Here is a 13,968-nt window from a genome sequence, read left to right as displayed (position 1 = left end):
ACGTGTTATTTTTGGCTGTATAGCAGCCGCGAAACATGCAGGGCGGAGACTTGAGCATGTCACCCGAGCACCCGCGATACTCAGAGCATGCCCGAGCACCCGATCCAAACTCAAGTAGCGAGCACTTGTGCTCAACACTAATCACCATATCGTCGTCATTTTTTTTCTTTACTTTTGAAAAAATTCCAAACCTAACACAAACCTAACCCTAACCATAATCCTAACCCTAACACAACCCTAACCCTACTCCGAGGGATCCATTCACTAAAATGAGGCAGCAGAGTTACTCTGACCTTGTTTAGCGGTGTCCTTTTTTTCAGAGGTTCACAAAACTGTGGCTACAGCCACTTTTATGCACATCTAATTAAAAGAGTGACACCGTGGGATCACAGGCCGGAAGGCGTCCATGCTGCCTCCATCTGCCTCATTACAGGGAGTCTTCCGCAGGGGGTTCTGTCTGAATCACGTATTTCAGAGATTTACACAGAAACCCTGGTGTAAGCGCTCAGCGCAGAGAGCAGGATAAATGTGAGACGAGCCTTACTGCAATCTTTGGGAGGCAGAATGAACAAATCAGCAGCAGGTGAAGAATTGATTTTTTTTTTTACGCTGTTCCTCATGCGGTATAAGTGATTAGACGACTTTATTCTTCGGGTCGGTGCGATTTCAGCTATACCAGATTCATATCGGGTTTTTATGATTGACAGCTGTCACTCACTAAAATACGCTTAAAGATTGCATCTGTTTTCTCTCAGAAAGAAAATGTAACATCAACTGATCTTCACTGTCCTTTTAAAGGAATAGAAGAATCCAAGTTATCTGTAAACAGAAAGATTGTGAGGGAATATTTAGCTAACATAAATGAGTTCAAGTCTCCAGGTCCAGATGAATTACACCCCAGAGTACTGAAGGAGATCGCAGAAGAAATTTTAGAACCACTCTCCATAATCTTTGAAAACTCTTGGAGAACAGGAGAAGTCCCAGAAGACTGGAGAAGAGCAAATGTTGTTCCTATCTTCAAAAAGGGGAAGAAGGTGGACCCAGGGAACTATAGGCCGGTGAGTCTGACTTCTATACCAGGAAAGATCTTTGAACAAATTATTAAACAACATGTATGTAAGTACATGGATAAGAATGAAGTGATTAACCAGAGTCAGCATGGATTTGTAACTAACAAGTCATGTCAGACTAACTTAATTTCCTTCTATGACAGAATCACTGACTGGGTGGATCAGGGAAATGCTGTAGATATAGTATATCTTGACTTCAGCAAAGCATTTGACAAAGTATCTCACACCATCCTTATTGAAAAAATGACCAAGTATGCAATGGACCAGGCAACTGTTAGGTGGATTCATAACTGGCTTAGTGATCGGACTCAAAGGGTGGTTGTAAATGGCTTCACATCCAGCTGGATGAATGTCTCAAGTGGGGTACCACAGGGCTCCGTCCTGGGACCTGTATTGTTCAACATCTTCATCAATGATTTAGATGAAGGAATTGAGGGTAAACTGATTAAATTTGCTGATGACACAAAGCTAGGAGGGATAGCTAATACTAGAGAAGAGAGAGAGAGGATTCAAAAAGACCTAAATAAACTGGAGCAGTGGGCAGCAACCAACAGAATGGTTACATCTGGGCAATAAAAATTAAAAAAGCATATAGAGAATGGGAGGAATAGAGTTAAGCAACAGTACATGTGAAAAAGACTTAGGTATACTAATAGATCATAGACTGAACATGAGTCAACAGTGTGATGCAGCAGCAAAAAAGGCAAATACAATTCTGGGATGTATTAACAGAAGCATACAGTCTAGATCACGTGAAGTCATTATCGGTCTTTACTCCTCTTTGGTCAGACCTCATCTGGAATACTGCGTACAGTTTTGGGCACCACATTTTAAAAAAGACATAGACAAACTGGAACAAGTTCAGAGAAGAGCGACCAGAATGGTGACCGGTCTGCAAACCATGTCCTATGAAGGAGGGTTGCAGGATTTGGGAATGTTTAGCTTGCAAAAAAGAAGACTGAGAGGAGACTTAATAGCTGTCTACAAATATGTCAAGGGCTGTCACATTGTAGAAGGATCATCTTTATTCTCATTTTCACAAGGAAAGACTAGAAGCAATGGGATGAAACTAAATGGGAGGAGACACAGATTAGATATTAGAAAAAACTTTTTGACAGTTAGGGTGATTAATGAGTGGAACAGGCTGCCACGAGAGGTGGTGAGTTCCCCTTCAATGGACGTCTTCAAACAGAGGCTGGACAGACATCTATCTGAGATGATTTAGTGAATCCTGCTTTGAGCAGGGAGTAGGACCAGATGACCCAGGAGGTCCCTTCCAACTCTACCATTCTATGATTCTATGATTAGTTTTTGAATCGCCATATTTTGATAGCTATAATTTTTCTATATTTTGGCCGACAGTCATGTAAGGACTTTTTTTTTGCGGGACGAGTTGACGTCTTTATTGGTATCATATTCGGGCACGTGACATTTTTTTATCGCTTTCTATTCCGATTTTTTGGAGGCAGAATAAACAAAAACCAACAATTCAGGAATTTTTTTTTAGTTTTTCTTAATGCCTTTCCGCGTGTGGTAAAATTGATAAGGCAGCTTTATTCTTCGGGTCAGTAAATTTACAGCGGTACCACATTTATATAGTTTTTTTAATGTTTTGGCTCGTTTACACAATAAAAACTATTTTATAAAAAAAATAATTTTTTTGCATCGCTTTATTCTGAGAGCTATAACTTTTTTATTTTTCAGCTGATGGAGCTGTATGGTGGCTTGATTTTGGTGGGACAATATGAAGTTTTCAGCGGTACCATTTTTATTTACATTCGTCTTTTTCTTTGCGTTTTATCCCACCTTTTGGTCGGCGGTATGATGATAAAGCACCGTTTTTTGCTTTGTTTTTTATTTTTACCGTGTTTACTAAAAGGATTAACTAGTGAGACAGTTTTGTAGGTCAGGTCATTCTGGACGTGGCGATACCAAATATGTGAACTTTTATTGTTTTATCTTTGTTTATGTTTTTCATAATAATATTTATTTATGGGTACAGTGTGTATGTATCACACATATACATATATAAAAATATATTTTTTTTTATAATTTTTACAACTTTTTTTTTCTTTTTTTTTTTTTTTTACCTTTTTTTTCACTTTTTTACTTAGTCCCACTATGGGACTTTCACTTTCTGCTGTCTGATCGCAGCTATAATGTATAGCAGTGCAGGATCACTGTTATATATTATAACCTGTCAGCTCCGCAGACACGTTACTTTGATCATGCACTGCGCATGATCAAACTAACTTGCTGGTGTCTGGTGACCCGGATGTCATCATGACATCGGGTCACCATGGCAACTATCGGGACCCTGCGCTGATGGTGCGGGATCTCCGATCCAAGAGCAGACGGGCACCGATCACAGCATTTAGGGGGTTAAAGTGCCAGGAGCAGTGTGGGCAGAATCAGCTGACACCTGGCTGCGATCGCTCCCTCACAGCCTATGTGTGGGCGTGATCGCCATGTCGTAATAATACGTACCTGGTCCATAAGGCTCAGGGCACACGGACGTATTATTACACACGTGGCTGCATGTGTCTCGGCTGATAAACAGCTGTGACACATGCAGGGATTGCCGAACAAACAGGAAATCTCTGCATGTGTCACAGCTGTTTAACAACCGAGACACATGCAGCTGCGGCGCCACTTACAAAGATGCAGAACACACCGCAAATACTTGGCGAGTACCCGAGCCTGCTCGCCAAAAGGGTTAACAATACATGTTTGATCAACACTATTGACAATGTCAGAAAGGGGTTAAAAGCCAAGTAGCACTCCTTCCCATCCGATCCCTGCTGTGTGCTCAAACAGAAGTGTACAACCACATATGGGGTACTGCCACATTCGGGAGAAATTGTAGGGTCCAGTTTCCCCCATTACGCCTCATGTAAGTTATAAATTTGGTGCTAAAACAGTATTTTAGTGGAAACATTTTTGTTTTTTGTTCTCACATCTAAATGTTGTAAAGTTTCATATATCACTTGCAGGTTAAAAATGGTCAGTACACTCGTAGATGAATTCTTTGAGGGGTCTCTTGTGGGGGGATTTCTGTTGTTCTCGCATGTCGGGGTCTCTACAAATGCGACATGGCATTCTCAATTTATTCCAGACAAATAGTTTGCTTTCCTGTTCTAGCCCAGCCATGTGCCCAAACAGACGTTTTTTACCCCATATAGGGTATCATCGTGTTCAGTAGAAATCGAGTTACAAATTATGGGGTCCGTTTTCTCCTAATATCCATTGTGAAATTTATAAATTTGGGGCTAAAATAACATTTTTGTGAAAGAAATGAAAATTTTCAATATGACGACCTAATGTTATCAAATTCTGTGTAGTACCTGTGGGTTCAAAATTCTCACTATACCCCTGGATAAAATCCTTGAGGTGTGTAGTCTCCAAAATGGAGTAACTTGTGCTTGTGGGGGGTTTCTGCTCTTTGGGCGCCCTGCAAATTCGACATGATGCCCACAATTTATTTCACCCAAATTTGTGTTCCAAAATTCAAATAGGGCTCCTTCCCTTCCAAACAGAGGTTTCTGACCACATATGGGGGTATCAGTGTGTTTAGAAGAAACTGAATAACAAACTTTGGGGTACATTTTGTCATGCTATCCCTTGTAAAGTGAAAAAGTGGGGCTAAAGCAACATTTTAGAAGCAAGATTTAAATTTATAGTTTTTAATTCCACTTTGCATTAAATCCTGTGTAGCACCTGAAGGGTTAAAAAAGTTTCCTGACAGCAATTTTGAAGCATTTGAGGGGTGCGGTTTTTAAAATGGTGTCACTTTCGGGGAGTTTCAGATAAATAAGCCCCTCAAAGTCCATTTATATCTAAATAGATCCTTAAAGATACAGGTTTTGGAAATTTCTTGAAAATATTAGAAATTGCTGCTAAACCTTTAACCCTTCTAATATCCCAACAAAATAAAATGACATTTGAAAAATGATGCAGATGTAAAGTAGACATATGGGAAATGTTGTCTATTAATTATTTAGTACAGCAGGACTAAGTGGTTTAAGGATATAAAAATTGAAAGTTGTAACATTTTCAAAATTGTCTCAAATTCGGATATTTTCACAAATAAATGCAAAAAATATGGACTTAAATTTACCATTAACATAAAGTAAAATGTGTCACGAAAAACTCAGATTCACTGGGATCCGCTGAGAGGTTCCAGAGTTATTACCACATAAAGTGACGCTGTTCAGATTTCAAAAACTCTGCCTGGTCATTAAGGTGAAAACTGTCTCGGGCGCTAAGAGGATAAATGATTTAGACTTCTGGGCGCATTCACAAGCCTTGCAGCGGTGCGCTCAACATTTATAACAGCCGGTCAGATCAAGCCATGATTGCTGAAAGAATTTATTGGGATTATCACTGGAAGAAAGACTTTGGGATAAAATACCACTTTGAAGATTTCATTAATAAAAGCAATGCTAAAATTAGCAAAGCAGAAGAGAAAATCATGGAAATTATACAACGAAAACTATAACATGATTCCCATAATTAATCCACAGATCAAGTTTATGAGTGGGGAATGTGGGACAAAACCGGCAAATCCCCTAGATCCATCCTCAGAAACCATAAATATAGTCCCAATATGCATCGTACAACTAACAAGGTCACCTTTAGTTCCTCTGAGCCAGATACCTCAGCTGGAGCAACAGAGGACTCCGACCTGGAGTCTATTCAGGAGCCAAAAAAATCCTATTACAAGAGAAACAAACAAGAAAAAACAGCACAGGAGGAAAGGAAACACCAACCGAAACAAAAAGGCACAGAAATACCATCTCAGGAACCTTCAATAGGACACTGTGATGTCATCAAACCCTTTATGACGTGGTCAGTAATAATACGTCCCTGTGCCCTGGGCCTTATGGACCAGATACATACTATTCTGTACAGGCGATTGCACCCGCACAGAGGCTGTGCGGACATCATTGCCGTCGGGTGTCAACTGATTCTGACAGCTGACACCTGGTACTCAGTGCCAAGAGTTGTCCCGCACTGTTCCCAGCACATTAAACCACGAAATGCTGTGACTGAAGTAGATCGTAGCACTTCGGGAGAAGGGAGAGGAAAAACAGCCCTTCTTACCTTGGATTGGAGACACCGTGATGTCATCGCGGGGTCTCGATCGTTGCCATGGTGACCCGATTTCGTCATGACAACATCCAGGTGATCAGATACTTGCAAGCTAGTTTGATCATGCATAGTGCATGGTCAAACTAGCTTGTGTCTGCAGGGCTGACAGGTTACAAGGTATAACAGTGATCCTGCACTGCTATATCTTACTAGCTATTGAACCCATTCTACGCCCAGGTGGCGAGCATTTTTATTGGTATATGGTCTCCCATGCTGGTATGTGCTGCTCCCCTCCTGGTATTTGTGCTGCCCCCATCCTGTCCCCACCATCCTATCCTGGTATGCATGGCACCCCTCATCCCATCCTGGGATGCATGGCACCCCTCACCCCCAATCCTGGTATGAATGGCACCCCTCATCCCCATCCTGGGTTGCATGGCACCCCTCACCCCCAATCCTGGGATGCATGGCACCCCTCACCCCCAATCCTGGTATGCATGGCACCCCTCACCCCCAATCCTGGTATACATGGCACCTCTCACCCCCAATCCTGGTATGCATGGCATCCCTCACCCCCAATCCTGGTATGCATGGCATCCCTCACCCCCAATCCTGGTATACGTGGCACCCTTCATCCCCAATCCTGGTATGCGTGGCACCTCTCATCCCCAATCCTGGTATGTGTGGTACTTCTCATCCCTATCCTGGTATGCATGGTACCCCATCCCTCATCCCTATCCTGGTATGCATGGCACCCCTCACCCACATCCTGGTATGCATGGCACCCCTCATCCCAAACCTGGTATGCATGGCCCCTCATCCAAATCCTGGTATGCATGGCACTCCTCATCCCTATCCTGGTATGCATGGCCCCTCTCATCCCCAATCCCGGTATGCATGGCACCCCTCATCCCCAATCCCGGTATGCATGGCACCCCTCATGCCCAATCCCAGTATGCATGGCACCCCTCATGCCCAATCCCGGTATGCATGGCACCCCTCATGCCCAATCCCGGTATGCATGGCACCCCTCATCCCCAATCCTGGTATGCATGGAACCCCTCATCCCCAATCCTGATATGCTTGGCACCCCTCATCCCCAATCCTGGTATGCGTGGCACCCCTCATCCCCAATCCTGGTATGCGTGGCACCCCTCATCCCCAATCCTGGTATGTGTGGTACCCCTCACCCCCCAATCCTGGTATGCATGGTCCCCTCACCCCCCAATCTTGGTATGCTTGGTCCCCTCACCCCACAATCCTGGTATGTGTGGCCACCTCATCCCTTTCACACTGTACACACATACAAAAAAAATAAACAGTTCTACTCACCTTTCTTCTCTGTGCTTCAGCGCTGCTGCGTCCTGTTCTGCTGGAGGCCGGGGGAGGAGTGCGGCGCCGGAGCACCGCACTGTCTGGCGTCATTTTTATGAAGACACACTGCAAATGTGTCTTCAGTAAAATGGCGCCGGATAACGCTATGCGCATGCGCTTATCCGACGCCTCACTCCTGCCCCGGTCTACGGCAAAGAGAGGCGCCACGGCAACGCTCCTCACGGTCAGGTAAGTATGTAAGTATAGCGTCTGAGATCGCGGTACGCATTCAGTTTCTACGCATACCGCGATCTCCGGCGCCATATACTCTTACCTGTAACGGCTCCATGCATGCTTCTGTCTGGAGCCAGACTGCGCGTCACGCATGCGCAGTCTATCGAGGCTTCAGACAGAGACATGCATCCCCGGTTATATTATAGGTAACTGCGATCAGACTGTAGAAAGTGAAAGTCCTACAGTGGGACAAAGTAAAGAAGTTAAAAAAAAAGTTTAAAAAATATTTTTTTAAAAAATAAAAATATATATTGTACTTATAAATTAATATTATGAAAAAAAAATAAAATAAACGACACATATTTGGTATCGCTCTGACTTCCTGGCGCCTGCGCACAAGATTCTTCCAGTCCAATGAACATAGACTGCAGGAAGAAGTGCGCCTTGGGTAAAAGGAGAAGTGCGCAGGCGCGGGATTTGGCCGCGGCAACAGCACGTCACAAGGCACTGACGTGCAGGGGAGGGGGGAAACATTGTAATTCACGCAGGAGGCGGGATTTCTTGCGGGCCTGGGGACAGGAACGCATCAAACTTGTAGGAATAAAAAAAAAACATTTCATAGCAACAAGACCTCTATATGGGATATACAGGTAGGTGTAGATTTACACTTATATCACCTGTATGCCCATATTAGAGGTCAGATAAGTGCCAGGGGTGACAGATTCCCTGTAACTTATCTACTACAGCCTCAACTGACGACCGACACAGACTCGTCATATGGTGAGAACTTTGTACCCACTTACAATTTCAATCTTTTTTGTACACAATTGTGATGTCAACAAATTCATCAGGAATATCCCTCTTAGAAAGCATTCTGACAATGATCGAATTAATGCACATTGTGGTGAATTGAATCCAGAAAACGCCTTCAGGTCACTACGCTTAACGGAGCAACTTTCACTGTTCTGCTTGCAGGATTTGGAAAAAGAAAATACTCATAACAGAACTGCTGATGATCTCATCAAGATGTCATCAATGTACCAAATCCAAATTTATATCCAGTACAAAAACGCAAAACCAGCTATGGATCAATTACAAAACAAAAGAATCAGAGCTGAAGACGCTTTCTGAAAAATTCCAAGATGGATGAATTTATACCAGCAATATCCAACCCAGTTTACAGTGCGCCTTACAACAACTCAGAACCAAGAACAACTTATCAAAACCTCAGAGAGGAGGATCAGTGGTTGTCACGGATAAAAGGATTATGTGAACTGGGTTGAAGATATGCTGTTTGACAATAATGTGTACAGGCGTTTATCAGGTAATCCAACTCAGTCTGTTAAAACTAAACTTTTTACTTTGTTGGAACAAGGTTTCAGTTTAGGGCTTTTTTCAAAGAAAGAAATGGAGTATCTCAAAATAGAAAATCCTGTCATGCCAATATTGTATGCTCTGCCCAAAACCCACAAAGAAATATATCCACCCCCATGAGACCAATCGTGTCTGGCATTGGCTCTCTGGGGGAGTGGGTTGACCGGCTCTTCCAGCCCCTCGTCCAGAGGGCACCTGGTTTCCTTCAGGATAGTAATGACATGTTGCAGGCCATGAGTGGAATCACACGACAAACAAATTTTTCTTGGATAGTCTCAGATGTGGTCTCACTGTATACATCGATCCCCCACAAAATAGCTCTTCATGCTCTAAATTTTCACTTTTCACATGAAAAAACACAGTAATTTCTCAGCAGATTTACAATTATTTGTTTTGGATGTTGTACATTTGCTCATAAAAAAAAATATTTTTTGTTTAATGAAACATATTTCATGTAAATCAATGGAGTTTCAATGGGGGCAAAATACTCCCCCTATTTAGCAAACTTAGTTATGAGCTGGTGGGAGGAGGCGTATGTGTACAGCGTGGACAATCCATATAGAGACTATATATGGTGGTGCGGCAGATACATCGATGATATGATCATCATATGGAATTCTGATGTATCTGCTGTACAAAATTTGATTATTTCAATTGCAACCCATTTAACTTAAGGTTTACTTTCCATCAAGAATGGACACACACAGATTTTTTAGATTTAAATCTGGTTGGCATTAAGAAATCTCAATCGTTTCATCTCACCCTATTTTCCAAGCAGCTTTGTTCGCCTGGGAAAAGCTTTCTAATCTTAAAAGAAATAAAAATAATTCTAACAACTCTACGAACTTCCCTCTTTCGCTTATCGCAGCAATATATAAACACCCGTTCCCCCCACATTGGTCATCCATCGGTATAAACAAAATTAAAGACATTTATGACGGTACTAACTTTATCCCCTTCATAGAACTTAAATCTAAATTTAAATTGGCATCAAGTGATTTCCTTTATTACTCAATGACAAAAGATCTGATTATGCTATTTCTCTCTAATAAAAGATCATTATCAGAAGCTTCAACGAATCTACTCTGCAACATAAACCACAACATTTTTTGAAGTTTGAAGTACATTTATAGTTGCTTCAACAAGGATGACCTGTCAACTAAAACTACATTTATGAAAAGGTGGGAAGCAGACCTCAGCGTATCTTTTACACTAGAAATGTGGGAAAATGCCCTATGCTCATCATACGCCTCAAATATTTGCATGGCGCTGCATGAGGGATTTTAATAAAATCTTATCACATTGGTATTATACTCCCTCAAGACTCTCACATATTGACCCTAACAACTCTCCTCTATGCTGGAGGAACTGTGGACAGCATGGAGATCTGCTTCATATTTTCTGGGAATGCCCAAAAATCAGGAAAATCTGGGCACAAACGTCAAAATTAATTAACAGTCTACACCCCAAAAAGCCCTTCTATCTCTAGAATTGGAATCTTTGACTTCACAAACCAGATTTCTCATCATTCATATTTGTTTGGTAATTAAAAACTCCATTGCATTTAATTGGAAAAAAACAGAACTCCCCCGTTTCTTTGAAATATTAGGCAGGATTTCACTTCACAAATCATACGAGATAAGATACGCATCAAGCATTAATGGTTCAACAAGGAATTCAAAAAAACGGTCCTTATGGTCTAAAAAATTCCCTGACTAAGAGAAGTTCACAGAAATCATATATTTCTTCATACTTAAAAGCTTCCTGCAGAGGTTTCTTCTGTCTTTTTCAGAGTTTATGCTTTGTTATTGTTATAGAAAACACAAATTGACTTACATTCCTCCATTGTGTCATTGTAAGTTGTATCTTTCCTTTAATTTGTTTTGTTTTGGATAAATTGTGCTAAATCACTTGTTCACCCTCCTTCCTCATTCCCTTTCCCCTTTCCGAACCTTGTTTGCGTTCGTGTTCGTATTATGATAAAATTCAATAAAAATGATTGGAAAGTAAATCTGGTTGGCATTCCCTCTAAAACTATGATCACCTCAACTTTCAGAAAAAGTATAGCAGGTAATACAATCCTGCATGCAAAGAGTCATCAACCAAAACATACAACTAGAGGTATACCTGTAGGGGAGATGATCCGGGCAAAACGTAATTGTAGCATGGAAAGTGGCTATATAAGAGAAGAAATATCAGAAATATACAATCCGAGAGGTTATAGCAATTGGAGGCTAAATAGAGCCGAAAAAATAGTTGAGGACAAAACCCGGTTCAAACACAAATCTAATCAATTCGATCAAAAGGACGTCCCCGCTACACTTGTCCTGCAATACACTGTGTGCAGAATTATTAGGTAAGTTGTATTTTAGAGGATTATTTTTATTATTGATCAAAAACTATGTTCTCAATCAACCCAAAAGACTCATAAATATCAAAGCTTAATATTTTTGGAAGTTGGAGTGTTTTTTTTTTAAGATTTGGCTACCTTAGGAGGATATCTGTTTGTGCAGGTAACTATTACTGTGCAGAATTATTAGGCAACTTAATAAAAACCAAATATAATCCCATCTCACTTCTTTATTTTCACCAGGTAAACCAATATCAGTGCACAAAATTTAGAAATAAACATTTCTGACATGCAAAAACAAAAACCAAAAAAAATAGTGATCAGTATAGCCACCTTTCTTTATGATGACACTCAGCAGCCTCCATCCATAGATTGTCAGTTGCTTGATCTGTTTTCGATCAACATTGCGTACAGCAGCCACCACAGCCTCCCAGACACTGTTCCCAGAGGTGTACTGTTTTCCCTCCCTGTAGATCTCACATTTTATGATGGACCACAGGTTCTCTATGGGGTTCAGATCAGGTGAACAAGGGGGCCCATGTCATTATTTTTTCTTCTTTTAGACCTTTACTGGCCAGCCACACTGTGGAGTAGTTGGATGCATGTGATGGAGCATTGTCCTGCATGAAAATCATGTTTTTCTTGAACGATACCAACTTCTTCCTGTACCATTGCTTGAAGAAGTTGTCTTCCAGAAACTGGCAGTAGGTCTGGGAGTTGAGCTTCCCTCCATCCTCAACCCGAAAAGGTCCCACAAGTTCATCTTTGATGATACCAGCCCATACCAGTACCCCACCTCCACCTTGCTGGCGTCTGAGTCGGAGTGGAGCTCTCTGCCCTTTACTGATCCAGCCTCTGGCCCATACATCTGGCCCATCAAGAGTCACTCTCATTTCATCAGTCCATAAAACCTTTGAAAAATCAGTCTTAAAATATTTCTTGGCCCATTCTTGACGTTTTATCTTATGTTTCTTGTTCAAAGGTGGTAGTTTTTCAGCCTTCCTTACCTTGTCCATGTCCCTGAGTATCGCACACCTTGTGCTTTTTGATACTCCAGTAACATTGCAGCTCTGAAATATGGCAAAACTGGGGGCGAATGGCATCTTGGCAGCTTCCTCAATTCATGGGCAGTTATTTTGCGCCTTTTTTGGCCAACACACTTCTTGCGACCCTGTGGGATATTTGCCATGAAACGCTTGATTGTTCAGTGATCACGCTTCAAAAATTTGGAAATTTCAAGACTGCTGCATCCCTCTGCAAGACATCTCACAATTTTGGACTTTTCAGAGCCTGTCAAATCTCTCTTCTGACCCATTTTGCCAAAGGAAAAGAAGTTGCCTAATAATTAAGCACACCTTATATAGGGTGTTGATGTCATTAGTCAACACCCCTCCTCATTACAGAGATGCACATCACCAGATTTACTTAATTGTTAGTTGGCTCTCAAGCCTATGCAGCTTCGAGTAGGACAACATGTATAAAAAGTATCGAAGTGATCAAAATACTAATTTGCCTAATAATTCTGCACACAGTGTACAGCAGTCAGTTTTCACAATTAAAAGAATCAATTATAATAATTTATCCATTTTGAAGGAGGACCCAGATATAGCTAAAATAATCAAAGGTGGGTGCAGAGTAGTATCCAGAAAAGCACCATGTTTGGATCGAGCCTCTTAGTTTTTTGACAACTACACAAGCTGCTTCCTCTAGTTTTCTACACTTAAAGGGTTTTTTCAAGTGTGGAACAACATCCGGCAAAACATGCAAATACTCCCACAAATGTCAGAATGTTACTGACTCAAGTAACAAAAACACCGATTAGATCAAAACGTTTCTTAATTGCAACATGAGCAGTGTAATATACAAGATGGACGCACGGCCGGCAATCTACAATATGTCGGCAGCACAAAACGCCGGTTACAGGCTGGAATCAGAGAACATATTAATGATATCGAGAACAAAGGTGCAAAGAGAAACATATCACAAATCTCCAAACATTTTATACAGGAACATCAAAGTCATCTCGGCACATTAATCATTTATGCAATTGATAAAACACATAAACTCCTTAGAGGTGGTGATACGGAGAAGATACTGAGAACCAGAGAGGATGGTGGTCTGTCAGCGAAACACCGGGGTACCGCATGGTGTAAATCTGAGAAGGGACACCATGCTTTTCTATTACATCTCCATCTGCACCCTCCTCTTCCTCTCACACTTCTTATCAGCATTTGCTGTTTCTCCATCTCTTGATAACCAGGATTAGAGCCTCCATTAGTCTCTCCACCTGCCTTGAGACACTGCGGCCTCGGGTCTTCACCTATGGAAAAGTTCTTTATGGGGGCTGTATGCAAGTTTACTGAAAAGTCTGTCTCCCCCCGAATGATCTGTTCTCCTTCCGCAGCATATGGCTGACACGCCAGCTTGTCTCCACCTTAGATACCCAGCGATTGTTAGCGTGCGGCTTCCACACATGTTCTTCTAATAGGTTTTTCTTATCTCGCTGATTTTGAATCATTGTCTAAACCTCTGTTC

Source organism: Phyllobates terribilis, unplaced genomic scaffold (genome assembly GCF_046119375.1).
Source record: "Phyllobates terribilis strain yellow unplaced genomic scaffold, ASM4611937v1 Scaffold_156__1_contigs__length_4398808, whole genome shotgun sequence".
Classification (NCBI taxonomy): Eukaryota; Metazoa; Chordata; class Amphibia; order Anura; family Dendrobatidae; genus Phyllobates; species Phyllobates terribilis.
Note: the sequence above shows the minus strand (reverse complement) of the source record.